This window comes from Columba livia, chromosome 4 (genome assembly GCF_036013475.1).
Source record: "Columba livia isolate bColLiv1 breed racing homer chromosome 4, bColLiv1.pat.W.v2, whole genome shotgun sequence".
Taxonomy (NCBI): domain Eukaryota; kingdom Metazoa; phylum Chordata; class Aves; order Columbiformes; family Columbidae; genus Columba; species Columba livia.
In genome coordinates, this window is record NC_088605.1 from 5256991 (window position 1) to 5273726 (window position 16736).

Genomic DNA, 16736 nt, shown 5'->3' on the forward strand with positions numbered 1-16736 from the left:
GTAATGATGTCTAGAATGTGCAAAGACACTAATTGCCGTATTCTTTGCTAATTAAAGAACCTATAATTATCACACAAGGATGTTGAAAACTATCTTGTTACAGCACAAAGACAATGTCATGTAAATTACTTCTTCCACGCACACAAATGTGGAACTTCGTTTCCACATGCACCAGTCATGGATGTCAGGCCCTTTACTAATTAAAAAAGCAGACATACAAGCTGGTGATCAAATGAATTTATACAGACAAATACAGGAACAGATTTTATCACTTCTCCATTCCTGGAAGTTCAACCCTGTGGTCCCTGGCTTACAGATATATGTCTGTAGTGTTTTTCCCCTTCTATGTATAACATGCATTTGTATCTGAATTGCTGTAGAAAAAGGGTGAGGAACTTGTATCAGCCCTTACAAATTTTCATATATTTTCTCATTGTTTCTTTCTCAAGTCTTTTTTCTTCACATAGTGAGCCATGCCCTAACTGCTTCCTTCTATGTTGCTGGAATTAAATCAGCATAGTGTACTTTTTTTAATTGATTGTTAGTATCAGCATAATCATCCAGAAGAACTAAGTTTGGGGAAAAAATAATCATTCTTACTTTCACACGAGGCTCTGTGTTTAGCTCAATATATTGAATCTATATGATTGACATGAGATATGCTCAGATGCCTTATAATTAGTTGATGAGGCCAGGTGATGTAAAGGTCACTTGTGGGACATAGCATTAGTGTCATTCTCTCCTTTGAACTGAGTGACAAACAATTATCTCCATGCTAGGATTTAATTGGATTGATATCTAGTGTTCCAGCACTGACAGCTGCCCCCAGGATGAATATTTTTTTTGCTATATGCAGTTACATGCCGTCATGAGACTGTTGGTGATTAATGTCAACCCTTCAGAACCCAGAAAAGGAAATAAAGGCAGAAAGTAGTGTTCAGGCCTGAAAAGCGAAATGATGACCCTGGAGCCTTCAATGTGGTTCTTTTATAAAAACGTGGTTTTGTGAACTACCTTAGGGCAATGGTGGTGTAGATTTGAAAGGAGCCTGTTTTTCAGAGTTTGATTATGTCTCCATTTGTTACGTTAGTAATCTCAGTAGGAAGTACCTACCTCCTTTTGAAAAAGGTGTCAGAGAAACTAAAGAGAAGTTAATGAGAACTTAATTGGACACATGAGAGTCACTTGTAAGCTTAGCAATGAAAGAAAGATAATTGTATCCAGCAAGAGGAATGCCTCATGTCTCCAGAGCTGGCATAAGATAGGTTAATAGCGATGGTAGGTATCATTATCTAATGATGTGCAACCACATTGCAATGAGCAGTTGATTACCTTAGTCAGAAATGTAATCTGTGCCACAGATCAATCAATGCCAATCTTTTAAAAAGATCAATGTAAAGACTTAATTTCAGAAAAATACCAATGATCGCCATAGGAGTGGCATTTGTCCACGATACCTACAGATAGGCCTGTTCGGTTTGTACTTCTGCTGACCAGAGAAGAATGTAGTTTCTCTTTTGCTTAGGTATCTGGCACATACTGAGTACAAGTTCACACTTTGCCATCCTTAGAAATAGAGGATATGTCCCAAAAAACTGAGGAATGCACAACTTCCAGGAGATACCCTCTCCTCTCATACCATCCTCTTTTTTTCTCTTCTGTGGGAGACAACCACAGCAGCAGATCCCTATCATGTTTTTTTGCAGGTTGAGGAAAACATATTTATCTGTATGGATTAAATTTAATGCTGGCATTGCTATTATCCCTTCCTCCAGGTGAAAGGTGGACGTAGTCCATGAATCAGGTGTGGTTTTCCAGTTACTGAATAGATTGTTAAAGTCTTTTGTTATCATGTTCCACATTTTCACTTGAGTTCTTAGAGACTGTGTTCATGCAACTGTTCATTCTTTCTTTTCATAATAATTCAAATATATGGAACTACCTGTGTTCTTCACTGTATTCTCTAATCCTTCCATTAATTCTCAATGCTGTTCTCTGAGTTCTCAGTTTTTCAGTATTTTTTCAGCTGTTAATTGAAGATCGGAAGCCAGAATTCTATAATAGTTCTTGTTAATACAAGCAGTAGTAGTATGATCTCTCTCTTCTAAGTTGTCCCTTCTTTGTAAATCTGAAGTTTATATTAACCCATGTGATTGATGGAACTTCATGTTTCTCTGATGGTTTAAAATGATCCTTAATTCTTTCTTAGAATGAATTTCCCAGGGATAAATTTATTTATCCTGTAGCAATAGCTAACAGCCATGTAACAAGTGACTTTACATTTGGCTATATTAAAATGTGTTTTCGTAACCACTGATACAGATGCAAGTAGCTCTGTAGAAGTGACTTGTCTCTTTGCTATTTATCATTTTGCTGAAAAGTCCGCTGTCAGAATTTAAAATCTACTTTCACTTGGAATCAAATGAAATATGCAAAACGAAATATGTATGAGTCCTCTTTCACCCTTGCCTTGTGAAACCTGAGGGGTAATAAATGCTCTAAGTTTTTATTTATGTTTAAACTGTATGTTACAAATTGAAATGTCTAATTGCAGTGCTGCCATTTTCTTCATCAGCCAAACATTTTCATCTTCTTAGTCAAGGTACTGAGTTAGGTTGACAACCTTTTCTCAGTGTTGTTTGACATTAATTATTACACCTTTCTTCATTTTTTTAGTAATTAAACCCCTTGTCAGCTGCTCTGTTACTTTGCTCAGGGTCAGTATAAGGCTAGCAAGAATATAATTACCTTTGTCCTTTATCCTTTTTTTTAAATGTTGGTACCTTCAATTCTTTGTAGTCTACAACTCTATCCCCATGTTAAGAAAAACATCCATCTGTTAACTATATTCTTTATGTCATTATTTGATACATCATGTTAGAAAGACACTGAAGATCATGTCACTACTGGAGTAGGGGGACAAAGTTACGTTGAAAAAAATATTTATATATATATATTTAATTTTGAGTAAGCCCTGTACCTTTTAAAAAAGTGAAACAAAGCAAACTGTATGTTCCACACTACCAGTTTTTGTTACATCAAGTGGGGTCATGAAGAAGACAGCAAATTTTTATAAACACTCAAGAAATATCTAGTTTTCTGTTTTGCTAAGATATCCATTGAATCATTATACAACACGAACAATGAACAAATACCAGCCGAAGGGTTAGGTGATGAAAACCACTCACAAGCAAACAATTAGACTAAATTATGGTTCAATTAAATATTTGAGCTCTTTCATATCACAAATGCATTTAATAAGAGACAAATACCATTTGTGCACCCTTTTCAAATGAAAGAAGCAAAGTTTTTCAAAGAAATTTATAATGAGCAGTTTGCCCAATACTAATCAAACTCTCCATGAGTAAACTCATTTATGTTAGTCAGTAAGCACTCTGAGCCAAGAAAGCCGATAGAAATATGCCTCATTGATTGTCTGCATTCTAATTAATCATCGTTGTGTGACACAATCCTATTGGCATAACAAAACAGCTGGTGCTTTCTTTCTTGAAATTCTTGAAGGTACCAGTCTTCACTGGAATGAGAAGAGTAAGTTTTGGGTCCTTTTATTATTGGAGGTGAACAACTACTGGTATGATCTAAGTCTCTGAAATGCATGAGGTACCTCAGACTGTTGATGGTTGTGAGGGTATAACCTGACATGCTGCAGAGAGAAAATTACTTTCAGTGCTATATAACTTAGTTTTATTTCTTTATGTGTAAGAAGCCAAGGACAGTCACATTTCAATGTGTTCCAAAAATTTACTGCACACTATAAATCCTGGGAATTAGCATACGTAAATCATGTAACAGATGTCCTGGAAATTTTTCAGATGTCGTTTAATCTTCAACACGTCTATTCAGCATTCTCTTGTCTACAGTATTAGAGCAAAAGATCTAATATTCTGTGATAAGAAGAGACAAAACTTAAAAGACAAACTATTTTACTGCCATTTGAAACCACAGTGTGGTTCAGATTCTTATTTCTAAATAAAAGATGGCCCTTAAGATCTAAATTTTTTTATTATTATTATTGTTATATTTTTATTTGCTTTTTAGAATGAGATAGAAACAGCAAATACAGGAATTATGATCTACAGTTCACAATCTCATTATTTATTAATTACACTTGTAAAGATATTCAGTATAATATATACATAGTAGCTAAGTAATTTGGCTGCACAATTATTTATTTATGGTGTCAGCATAGCTGGACAATAAGGCTGCAGTATTAAGGTTTCCATTCTTAACACCGTGTTACTAGGAAGATACATCACTATGTAAACAACACTGAGTGTAATTATTTGACCACAATTCACCGATTTCTTACAGCCTGTGACAGCCACAGACTAACTGCAGATTAAGGTGTGTAAGTAGAAAAGTGTATGGAGTGAAATGCATTTAATGCTTCAGGATAAGAAATAGCAAGGCAGGTTCCTTGCTGTCCATCCTGGCCTATAAATGCATACAGTACTAGATTAGCAATTATGGTGGACCTCATCACTTCACCATGGGAAAGTAACCAGAGTGCACCTTTCTCTTCAGCTTGCTGTTAATTTTAATATGAAATCAATTTTTTCCCTTTCCACCCAGATTTGTCTAAAGATATGTGTAATCACTGCTGAAGAAATCAATGGGGACTATATTTTCTAGTTGGAGACAAGACAGAAGCCCTGTCTTTTACTTGTAGTTGATGAAATTTCAGGTTTTCTGATACTGTTTCTGCATATATTTACAGATTAAGCTCCAAAAGTTATTTGCAGTAAGGTTTGGTTTGTATAAGACAAGAAGTCAGAGAATCATGTTGCTTTCCAGAAAACACAGACATTCAAATAGATCTTACTAGTTTTCACTGTCAAAGGACCTTGCCTATTAGTAATGATATCTGTATGCATAAGGTACCTGGTTTTCCTTGAATATTTATAGTGAGGCAAGATGTTCTCATACATTTTTAGATATTGGAAAAAAATAAATCCCTCAAGGGAAAGAGAAAGAATTATGAACTCAAATTATGTAATTATACCTAATCGCTTCAACTTAAAGTTAGCTACATTGATTCACACAAGCTCAAGACCTATCCAATAATTTTCATGTTAACTTGTCTAACACAGACCCTGAGGATTTTTTTGTAGTATTTGCCAGTATTTCAAGGTGTTTGCTTGAATTTTAATGCTTATTGAAATCGGGGATTAATAATAATATCTAGGGCTAGCTACTATTCCGAGAGGTACATTGATACCCACAATTCTACTAATGTACAAAAGTCACCTCAATTTACCCCTTCTTAGTCAATGTTTTGCATATTATTGACAATATAATGACATTTGTATTGACAATATATATCTGGGGCTTTCTGTCTTCTTTGTATTGTACATCTTCTGGTCACTGCTCACTTATTTCTCATAATTTATTTTATATGTGTGTGTGCAAAAGGGAGTATGCACTCTTCACACTGGTAAAACACATATCTCTTTAGTAACCAGAATAAATTATGATTTAAAAAATCTCTACATACTTGCAGACTAAGCTTTATCAACAGTTTTTAATGTATGTATTGTTAATATACCTTGTAGCCATTCCTTTCTTTCTGCTTCAGTTGTTCTCAGGTTGGTTCTACATTTTCTCCTCAGTTAGAGGCATAGCGTCCCACTGGTTAAACTTTTCTATCTCAAAACAACATCTGAAAGAAAGAATTATGTTAAACTAGCTAATAAAGTGATACAAAAGTGAAAACAGTTCATCCAAGAATATGCTCCTTTTTTTCTCCTGGATAAATGACATGAATTATGACATGAAAGCTATAAAATGGAGGAAACTCCTTGTTTTCCTAATTAACAATGTTTGAGTAGTCTTCTTCACATATAGAAGAACAAGCTTTACTAACCAGGTCTCAGTGACTCAAATCCATGCCTCTATGCCTTATGGAAAGGTTTGGGTCACAGTCTTTTCCTTTGCGTCCTGCAGGTTTATTTCTACTGTCAATGAAAATGCCTAATGTATAGCAACAGACAGTATGTGGAACATTGAAATAATGTGACTCTCAGGAGAAAAAAGAATAACCAGAAAGAGACTGAAAAAATTGTTTTGCATTGCCTGTGAGCACTGTCCATTAGTATCAGCCAAGAGAATGAGGTGCCAGTGGAAGGACCATAATTTGAATAGGCAGACTGAGCATGGGTACATCAATTGTGCAAAACTGGTACAGCAAGTCATATCAGCTCTACATGGCAAGGTTTTGGTACAGGGGATGTGACTCATGAGCTTTTTCATTTTATTTTCTCCCTTGTCCTGTTGAAGAGGGAGAGTGAACCTGGGCGAATCTAAACCACACAAATTAAGCTATGTAGCAGATGAAAAGAAGCTTCATTTTTCTGGGCATATCAGTTATGTGATGCTTCAGTTCTTGTTCAGAAGGAGATCACCTCCTCTTCACTCTCGAAAATGAAAGCATGATTCCAAAAAAGAAAATAATGCTAATGTCACAGTCCTGGTGGATGGATAGGATAGGATAGGATAGGATAGGATAGGATAGGATAGGATAGGATAGGATAGGATAGGATAGGATAGGATAGGAAGACACTCATTCAAGAATTAAGAGGTCTGTATTTGAATTTGAATTAGGCAAAGGCTAGCTTTGAGTTTGGATTTTTTTCTTGTCAGATGATACCTAATATGGAATCAAGTGCCACAAATTCTTCAGTTCTATAGCTTAATCTGTAAATATTGAATCTGAGGACAATTCATCAAAGCTGACTTCATTTTGAAATTATTTCAAGATAACCAATAAAGTCAGCTATTGTGCCCAGCTCTCCCTACATTTTCCAAATCTTTCCAATCTGAAATCTTTGTGTTATGGATATCTGAAACATTGTTCAAAATTTGCTCTTCTCAGTCCTTGATTACTGGTATTTCAAGCCAGAGACCAGATCTCAAAAGACATCACCATAGCATATATATACAGGCATCAACATATGAAAGTTTAATTTATGGGTAGTCTGGTCTTACAGTTTAAGAACTTTTATTCATTCACATCAGGGTAATGTCACTGACTTCAGTGCAGGCATTTTAATATATACCACAGAACATTTCTCTTAGATCTGATCCTGAAGTTTTCCATAGCTGCAAGAATCACAGAATCCCAGAATGTCGGGGATTGGAAGGGACCTCGAAAGTTCACCCAGTCCAATCCCCCCGCTGGTGTAGGAACACCCAGATGAGGTTACACAGGAAGGTCTCCAGGTGGGTTTGAATGTCTGCAGAGAAGAGGATTCCACAACCCCCCTGGGCAGCCTGTTCCAGGCTCTGGCACCCTTACATGAAGAAGTTTCTTCTCAAATTTAAGTGGAAACACCTGAGTTCCAGTTTGTACCCATTGTCCCTTTTCCTATCGTTGGTTGTCACTGAGAAGAGCCTGGCTCCATCCTCCTGACACTCACCCTTTATATATTTGTAAACATTAATGAGGTCACCCCTCAGTCTCCTCTTCTCCAGGCTCAAGAGCCCCAGCTCCCTCGGCCTTTCCTCACACGGGAGATGCTCCACTCCCTTCAGCATCTTTGTGGCAGTGTGACAGTCTCGTAGACTGGTGAATTACAAGGGCTCCACTACTCTTCAGTTGTCATTGTAGAGAGAAGAAAACTACACGATTCAAGAATTGATTTTGCTTAAATGTCATCGGGTTCTTCAGGATACTATATGGGTACACATACACACAGTTTCATTACTTTTTGCCTCCTTAGTTAGCTGTGAGAAAAGTATATACTTTGGAAAAGCTTCAGTCACCAATATGGGTAAATTTTGTACCTGAATGTGTTATGTTACAGCCGTACCTAACTTCAGCAGTAATACCTTTTGTGCTGAGATGGTTCCCTCTTCTATAGACTATGTCAAGTTAAATGTTTGTTGGTTTTCCATAAAATCGATTGATTTATAAATGCAAATAAACAGCAGAAAATGAGTGAAGTAAGGGTGACAATGCAGATATTTCTTTGTGAATTTTTCTGTGATCAATCACATTTTCCAAATAATATTTCTCTCTACATCTACCTGAAGAGGATAGATGCTACACTGTCCAAGTTCCTGGTAAAGTTGATTTAATGACTAAGGCACTCAAACATCAAAATTAAAGGTGATTTCAAAATATAGAATGTTCATATAATAAAATCCATAATTTCTCCCTCTTCTGTTGTTAAGACAGCACTAAAAAATGTTATTTGATTGTTCTCTGGCTTTACTTAGGCTGTAAATTATGTGCCTGAAGATACTTATTACTTACAGTATCAACTTGACCGAGAATAAGAGAAGAGTTGGTTTGTCTTTGGCAAAAGGAATAAAAGTTAAACTTTAAAAGGATTTTGGAGCTTCAGTGTATTGGGTATTTTGTCTAAGACTGTGAAGAAATTCATTATTATCTCTCACAAAGCTTTCCAGGAGAATTAAATTGTAGCTTGTGATTGCAAATATACATGAAAGTAGGAAATAAAAATAGCACTGACATTTCAAACATGAACTCAGAGAGGAACTGGGAAAAAAAAAAAAGCAAATAAAAGTCAGGATTTGTATATATTTCTTTTTCAGCTGGTATGTTTTTACAATAAATATATGACAACTATAATTATTTCTTACAGGATGAGACCTAGATTTTGTCTGAGATACTGTAGAGGTGGAATGAGCCTTTGGAGCAGACAGAAGTTTGTTAATGATGAGTTAAAAGCTGGATGACATCCTAAAGGAACTAAGAACCCAAAGTGTATGCTGCAGTATTTCAATCTTGGTATTCCTAAAGAGAGAAAAACAAAACAAAACAACTAATCCAACAATTACCAGTATGTCTACAATTAAAATAAGCAAGCACTTAATGAATCCTCCTTGAGGGAGGATAACCAAAGAATAAAACTAAATAGGGAAGAAGGGAAGGGAAGGGAAGGGAAGGGAAGGGAAGGGAAGGGAAGGGAAGGGAAGGGAAGGGAAGGGAAGGGAAGGGAAGGGAAGGGAAGGGAAGGGAAGGGAAGGGAAGGGAAGGGAAGGGAAGGGAAGGGAAGGGAAGGGAAGGGAAGGGAAGGGAAGGGAAGGGAAGGGAAGGGAAGGGAAGGGAAGGGAAGGGAAGGGAAGGGAAGGGGGAGAGGAAGGGAAGGGAAGGGGGAGAGGAAGGGAAGGGAAGGGGGAGAGGAAGGGAAGGGAAGGGGGAGAGGAAGGGAAGGGAAGGGGGAGAGGAAGGAAAGGGAAGGGAAGGGGGAGAGGAAGGAAAGGGAAGGAGGAGAGGAAGGAAAGGAAGAAAGAATGGAAATCTCTGTGATGTAATGAAGACTTTGAATATATTTATCTTAGTCTCATGGAGGGCTAATGAACTTGAATAAAATATAAAGCATTTACTGATGTAATCTGTCATTGGATTCAATTTTAATATTCTTCTTCAGCAGATTCTCGTTGATGTACAAGTATGGCATTTTGTTGTTGTTGTTGTTATTTGCCTCCATTTTCCACATTCAAAAAACACTGCTTGGTTTGGCTTACCTAGAAGTCCCTGTGTTGAAGCCAGTTTACTGATGAATTCAAACACTATTTTCTTATTCCTTTATTGCTCCATCTGTCATTCACAGTGTCATGCAAGACTGAAATGGAAACTATCTGTTAGATCATCCAGTCCATCTGGAAATGCTTCAGGCTTTGTACAAGACAATTATGTCCTCATACCTCTTTTTGGTGTATTAGGGTCTACTACTCAGTGGCTTTTCTCATCAAGACATCTAGGAAAACAAAGAAATGATGCAATGATTTTAAATTGAATAAATATTTTAATAATGAAAGTTTATGAAAATACTTGACATGTAAGTCTTCATCCAGGTGCCAGAAAACAACAGAAATATGGCATGAAATGCAGATAAAATGAAGAATAACCGCAAAAATGATTCCTATCCTTTCTTCACCGAAGAAACATGTTTGCTCTTTCTCTTTATATTTCACGTTTACTAGGACAGACTGCTAAAAGAAAGTAGGTTGAAATACTAGTGGAAACTGAAGTTTCCATTTAAATCTGGATTGAGGTTTTATATTAGATACCTGGTTCCTAGAAGCTTGTTGATCAAAACAGAGAATAGTAAAATCTATTAACGCTTCCATTATGCTCATCAATGTAGGTGCAATTGAGTGTCAGTGACTTCAAATTTAGATCATTTAGTCTTCCTATAGGCACAGAAATGAGAATGTTTTGTGCCAGTTTATGTCAGTGTTCAGATTGCTGACCAGCTGAAGAACATAAAACTATTCTTCAGGTAGCTTACTGACTAGTGAACTGAGAAAGACAAGTCCCAGTATCACAAATCTGAAAAACATAAAATAGCTGAAAGCTATGAGATATTCAATATAGTATGTTTGAAGTAGTTTATATTTGTGGGGTTTTTTTGCATTCTTAGCACTATAAATTTTCCTTTTTTTCCCTCTACAAGTGGAAAAAAGTCTGCAATTAAATGTAAATAAATTCAAGAGCTTCTTTTATTTGTATTCCTCTATCTACTATTGCGGACTTTAACAACACTGCATCTAAAACAGAAGGAGTATTCTAACACTCTGAGTGACATGGTAAAATGTGAGGTACAGTCATGGGAGTGGAAAGGGGGAAAAAACCCACAGGAAAATCATAGCTCCTGGATACCAGCAACATGCCTGTGTGTTAAAGGAGGGTGAGTGAACATAAAGATATGCTGAGCAGCACAGTCTGATGCAGGAGTGGTGAGTTAACTCTGATCAATCCAGCTCTGAAATGAGAAGTAATACATTTGTGTTAATGTGGACAGACTAATTATTCCTGCTGAAGGGGAAGATTTATTAGCTCAAGGAGAGCAACGCTTCTGTGATTATATTGTTTTTAGGACACAAGAACATAAGAATGGCTTTATTTAGGTGTAGCAAAAGCTCGTGTAGCTCAGCACTTTGTCTCCAACAGAGGCCAGCAGTGGATGTCCAGAAAAGATGAAATAAGTAGAAATGCTGTCACAGGTTCTGGTGGACAGCAGGATGACCATGAGCCAGCACTGGGCCCTTGTGGAAGAACGATGGTACCTGGGGTGCATTAGAAGGGGGGTGGTCAGTAGGTCAAGAGAGGTTCTCTTGCCCATCTACTCTGCCCTGGTGAGACCACACGTGGAATACTGTGTCCGGTTCTGGGCCCCTCAGTTCCAGAAGGACAGGGAACTGCTGGAGAGAGTCCAGCGCAGGGCAACAAAGATGGTCAAGGGAGTGGAGCATCTCCTGTGTGAGGAAAGGCTGAGGGAGCTGAGGCTCTGGAGCTTGGAGAAGAGGAGACTGAGGGGTGACCTCATTCATGGTGATCAATATGGAAAGGGTGAGTGTCAGGAGGATGGAGCCAGGCTCTTCTCAGTGACAACCAGTGATAGGACAAAGGGACAATGGGCACAAACTGGAACTCAGGTGTTTCCACTTAAATTTGAGAAGAAACTTCTTCTCAGTGAGGGTGTCAGAGCCTGGACCAGGCTGCCCAGATTGGTTGTGGAGTCTCCTTCTCTGCAGATATTCAATCCTGCCTGGACACCTTCCTGTGTAACCTTATCTGGGTGTTCCTGCTCCGGTGGGGGGATTGGACTGGATGAGCTTTTGAGGTCCCTTCCAATCCCTGACATTCTGTGATTCTATGATTCCTGGCACATGCTACTAGACACCAGCTAATTGTGGCTCTGGGGCTTTGTGAACCGTGGGTTATATCGTCATGCTTTAGATCCTAGATTGTACCAAGCCATGAGCACGACCATTCATCCAGAGGTATCCTGAGGATCTCCTCACCAAAACAGGTACATGACACATCCACATCCACAATGTCTCAACTTCAGTCAAGCAGGAAATACCAAGCCTATTTAAAGTGCTTACTAAATTCACAAATTATCACAGTTAAAGTTGGCTAAATGTAAAGAGTGGTCCAGAAATGATCCTTAAATTAAATTGTCTGCATAAAATGTGGCTTGACTTAGAAGAAACTATTTAGATTAATGGGATATACCAAAAAAGCTTGCTCCTGTTTCTAAATGCATGATATATATTAATCAAAGGTGACTGCTCTCTGAATTACCACAAGCAAAATTCCGTGCAAATTAGTTCAATTAAAATGAGTTAATCACCTAGTTGTTGCTTCCCGCCACATTGGTTTTTTGCTTTTTTGAGCCAAAGTTAGACACCAACTTCCTTGCTGCAATCAAAATGCATTAGTGGCACTACCACAAAACTCTCTGATGCTAAAATGAAAGTATGAATCTGTCTGTCTTCTGACCTCTATGATAATTTGAGTAGCAAACAGAAAAACTAACAACAGAGGAAGACATAGCACATTAAATACAAATTTTGTATTGACCATAAAAAAATAAGTACATTTTAATCCTAAATAAACATATTTACTAAGCATATATAAGGACCAATAGGATAGCTATCCTCAAGTGTAATCTCCAGAATAGGGTACTAATGCCCACAGCTAAGTTTGCCAGGCTATTTGGCAAGTACATCTACTAAAAATAGAGTCACTAAGTATACCTATGCTAGTATATAAATTACAGCTCAATTATGACCCATAATTGTCCAGACTGTTCAGTTCTCAGTTTACGTCCTATTTACAGCCCGTAGCAAGAAGCAGGCAATGTTTACAAATGTGTGAGTGGAAGCAAATACTAAAACCTAATCAAAATAGGCAATTTGGATATCGTCATCATATGTGGGGAGGAGAAGAGCAGATGAAAGAATGTGGATGTGAATTGTTCCATTCCTTTTAGCCCCTGGATTCAAAACCAGGTCCTGACCTGTTTTATTTATACCACAGTTGCAAACGCTTCTGGAATTGTTGTTTGTTTGCTTTGTTTTTTATTTTCTGCTACATTTTTGTACAACTTGTTTAAAGAACCCAAGGTAATTAGATAAAACTTCTCTCTAAGTGTAACATGGCCTAAAAAAGGTTTTTCTGGCACGAAAGTCAACTAGTGAAGTGACTTTATCATGTTCTGAAATGGCAGAACTTTTCTATTATACATGTAGCAATTAGTGTTCTGATTAGGTTCTGGCAGATACTGAAAAAACAGAGTAGAGTGAACACTTCTAAAGAGTTTGCAGGCTAGTTACAAGGGCTATTATGATATTGTTGTATACAGCCATTAAACTACAAAGCCCAGACACAATCATCCTCTAGACAGACAACCATAAATTGTCATAGTTTGTTGTGTGCTCATACAAAGTCAACAACTCTAGAATCATAATTTAATTTGGCAACCTGGAAATTCTGGAGAATCAAATATCTCTGGACAAAGGAGGATGGTTTATACTCCATGAAATTTAATTGCAGGACAATCTCTTGTGCTGGAAAATGTGGATATCATAATTGTGTGGCTGTTCTCTGCTGTTTTCCTGGACAGGAAACATCCAGAACAAAATGTGACCATTTCAGACACAGCGGTGTCTCTGTCAGAGGCAGGTGTCCTAACAAGAAAACAGAGGAATATAATACTCCAAAGTTTTGTAGCTGAACATAAAACTGATGGAATAATCCCCTCTGTGAAGAACCTTAGTCTTGATGAAATTCAGTCCAAGTTTATTTCCATATACATTAAAACTTTTTTATTGTCTAAACTTGGGTGTCAGTCACATTGTCATAAATCTGGAAAAAAAATGTGTGAAGTTGTTGGAAAATCATAAATTTGAGGCGATATTTTTCATAAAATTGAATCTTTCTAGTGATTAGCAATATGAAGCACAAAATATGTCATGTCATTTCAGTCCACTTGAAAGAGAAATGCCTTTGTGTCACAGATTTAGGGTTTGCAACACAGTTCACTTATATCCGTGCAGATGAACTCAGGTGAGCATCTGAATCTGTGGTTATACGATTCATGGCTTATCCCTCTTCTGACAAAGCCATTGCCTCCAGAACAGACTGCAAATTACCTATTTGAATTTGTCTGGCAAGACCACAATAATTTAGCAGCTTGCTAAGTCATCAGGGGTGCTGAGATGCACACACATTTAAGTGTCAAACAAACGTATTTACCCACCTCTTTCCAGTCTTACTGTCTGTGTGGACAGCAGGAGTGATCCTGAGGAGGTCACAATGGTGGGTCTCAAGGTGCAGCATAGATACAGGATGATGATATCTACAATGGTTGCTCTGCTGTACCAAAGATAAGCTGTCATTATTCAAAGTTAGCTCTCTGGTGAAGATAAAAACATTCAGAGACTTCCAGGGTGCAAGGTGACTTGGACACATGCCTAAAAAAGGGCCACAGGATTAAAACTAGGGGACGTGAATTCGAACAAAGAAGGATAGAATAGTGACAGCTGAGTTCAATAAGGGCGGACCTGGTCTAACATAATTTCTGAACATACAGACAGAAAATTATTCTTGTACTCTCTTATTCCTGGTCATGGCCATTTATCTAATACAGTTAAGAATTTAATCCTATTTATACAGTACTCCTGAACCAGATTAAGCTATTTAAACAATTCTTGTTTTCTCACATACTGTAGTCATACACCTAATTTCTGATTTTCCAATCTAGGGAATACAGAAGAGAGGTCTGTAGTTAGCTCACAAGGGAACTGAAGGGAACTGATCCTATGTTTTTCATATCCAGTGTGGTTTGTTTCTGCATGGCCATGGAGATTTCCAAAGAAATTACACATCTGACTTCTTTTTGTAAAACATAAATTTCTACTGTATTTCCAGTCTTCTTTGCAAGTGCTTTATCAATGTACAGGAGGAAATTTATTCCAATATTTTCTATATAAAATATGACAAGTGCTAATAAGCTTTTCTGTTCACAACATTTTAGATTACTTAGAAGTAGATTTTATTTAGAGAATATACCAAACTGACAATTTGCTGGGAAAATGTTTTGTACTAACAGATGGTGGGATGGCTTTGTTGCTATCCCCCCCCTTTCTCTGCTCTGTATTGAGCATGACAGACATTTAAAGGCCAAAACCCCAAAGGTTTCACAAGCTTATATGAAATAATAGCATGAATTAGAATAAAGTAAGACCCAAAACTGCTGTCACTGTCCTAACTCTACTTGACTAAGCAGAGCCCTGATCTGGAAGGTGCCCAGTGAAAAAACAACAGTATAAATGAATTCTTGTATCAAGTAAGGTTGGTTTTCTGTGCACATCTTGCGGAGTTTCCAGAGCAGGTTTGAGCAGGTGTTGCTTCCCCATTAACTTCTGGGCCGAATTCCACAGCAAAAATAATTGCAAGAGCGATTTCCTTCCTCCCCACACTGCCACTGCATTTGGCCTAATATCCTCCATGGGAGTTGCACCTGCCTTGGCCAGATTTAAATCTGCCCTTGGCCTTGCTGTGATTTTTGCACCATCTGCATGGATTCCTTTTAGCATCGGTGTGGCTGTACCAGGGCTGTCTGCATCCACAAAGCTTTTGGAAATGCCCTCTTGAGCACTGGGGAACACCACTGAAGCTAAAAGTTGGGTGGATTTGCTTTCCTCCTCTCCCCACAACCCCTTCATGGAATACTTATGTCAGGAAGAGACTGGTATTCGTCTACCTATTGTATATTTGTGCTTTCTGCCAGTCCTATGTAGTATTTCCTTTCTATATTTACAGATGTAATCTATTTAATTTCTAAATCTCTCCTTGTGTAGAGGGTACGTAACAATAAGTAAACTCTTCAGTTTTGTGTAATCTGAATTGGATCTGTCACATCTGGAGAACTGTAGTTTACTGCATTTTTGAAGAGCATATTTTTGTCTATGGAGATGCATAAAGTAATAGAAAAACAATTGTGAATGAAGAATGGCAAAGTGCCTGGTCTGATTAGGACAGACCAACTGCATAGAAATTGCCCTGGCAAAACACAGCCAAGAGATTCACAATTCAGTGAAGCTAGGGAATATAAAAGCTTTTAACACTCTATAATGCCGTGGAAAGCAATCAGTCTTTGTCAATACAGAAACACTTATTTAAATAACCAGAATATTCAAAGGAAGCAGTTTTTTGCTCCTTTCTCGTTTAAAGAGGAAACATCAAAACAGGAATTCTTTGATGATCATCATCTTGCCGAACAGTGTGCCTTAACTGGGAATAAAGCTAGTAGAAAATACAAGAGTAGCAAAGAGACTTATACAAGTGAAAATAAGATGGAAAATAAAATAATCAAATTCATCAGGAGATATATATGAAGCATGCTCTAGAAACAGGGTTTCACATGGATCTTTTTAATTTATTCTCTGTACATGCCTGTAAAGTGGTAACTTCTATTTTCCATCTGGTCTTTCCAGAAATTGTAGTTTTAGAACTGCAAAGATCAGACAACTGTAGCTTAAAACTTGCTATTTTACAATTAATTTGACTTATATTTTTCTATTTTTCTGATTGGTGATTTTTATTCTGTCATTTCCATTCCCATGAGTTTTGGTTGCTTTGTTCTGATTTTCATTTTCTTTTGCCTTTCAGGATTAAAATTTCATGTGGGTTAGTGTTTGCTCTCATCTCAGTAGTCTACACATTCCCCATGCTGTGGACAGGAAAGCTATGAAAGAATGGGTAGATAACATTACTTTACAAGAAACATGACAAAGGACAGTCATGTTGACTCTCTTCTCTAAGAGCCTGATCCATCCATGGTGCTGTTTTGTCAGCAAGAATTTCTCTGTAGGTCTCAATTAGCTTTAGATCACAGGCCAAGTCCATGCAGTGATTTCCATAATCATGAGTACTGTGGCAGTTGCACATCCCC

At 37.5% G+C, this 16736-nt stretch overlaps 1 long non-coding RNA gene across 1 annotated transcript; it reads right to left on the reverse strand.

Moving 5' to 3' along the window:
- Positions 1 to 9513: 9513 nt before the first annotated feature.
- LOC110364261 (uncharacterized) lies at positions 9514 to 14168 on the reverse strand. Its single transcript, XR_002422915.2, has 3 exons — positions 14040 to 14168; positions 9694 to 9746; positions 9514 to 9611 (listed from the first exon to the last, which is right to left on the reverse strand). It is a non-coding gene; the product is annotated as an uncharacterized LOC110364261 (long non-coding RNA).
- Between the last annotated feature and the right edge of the window lie 2568 nt (positions 14169 to 16736).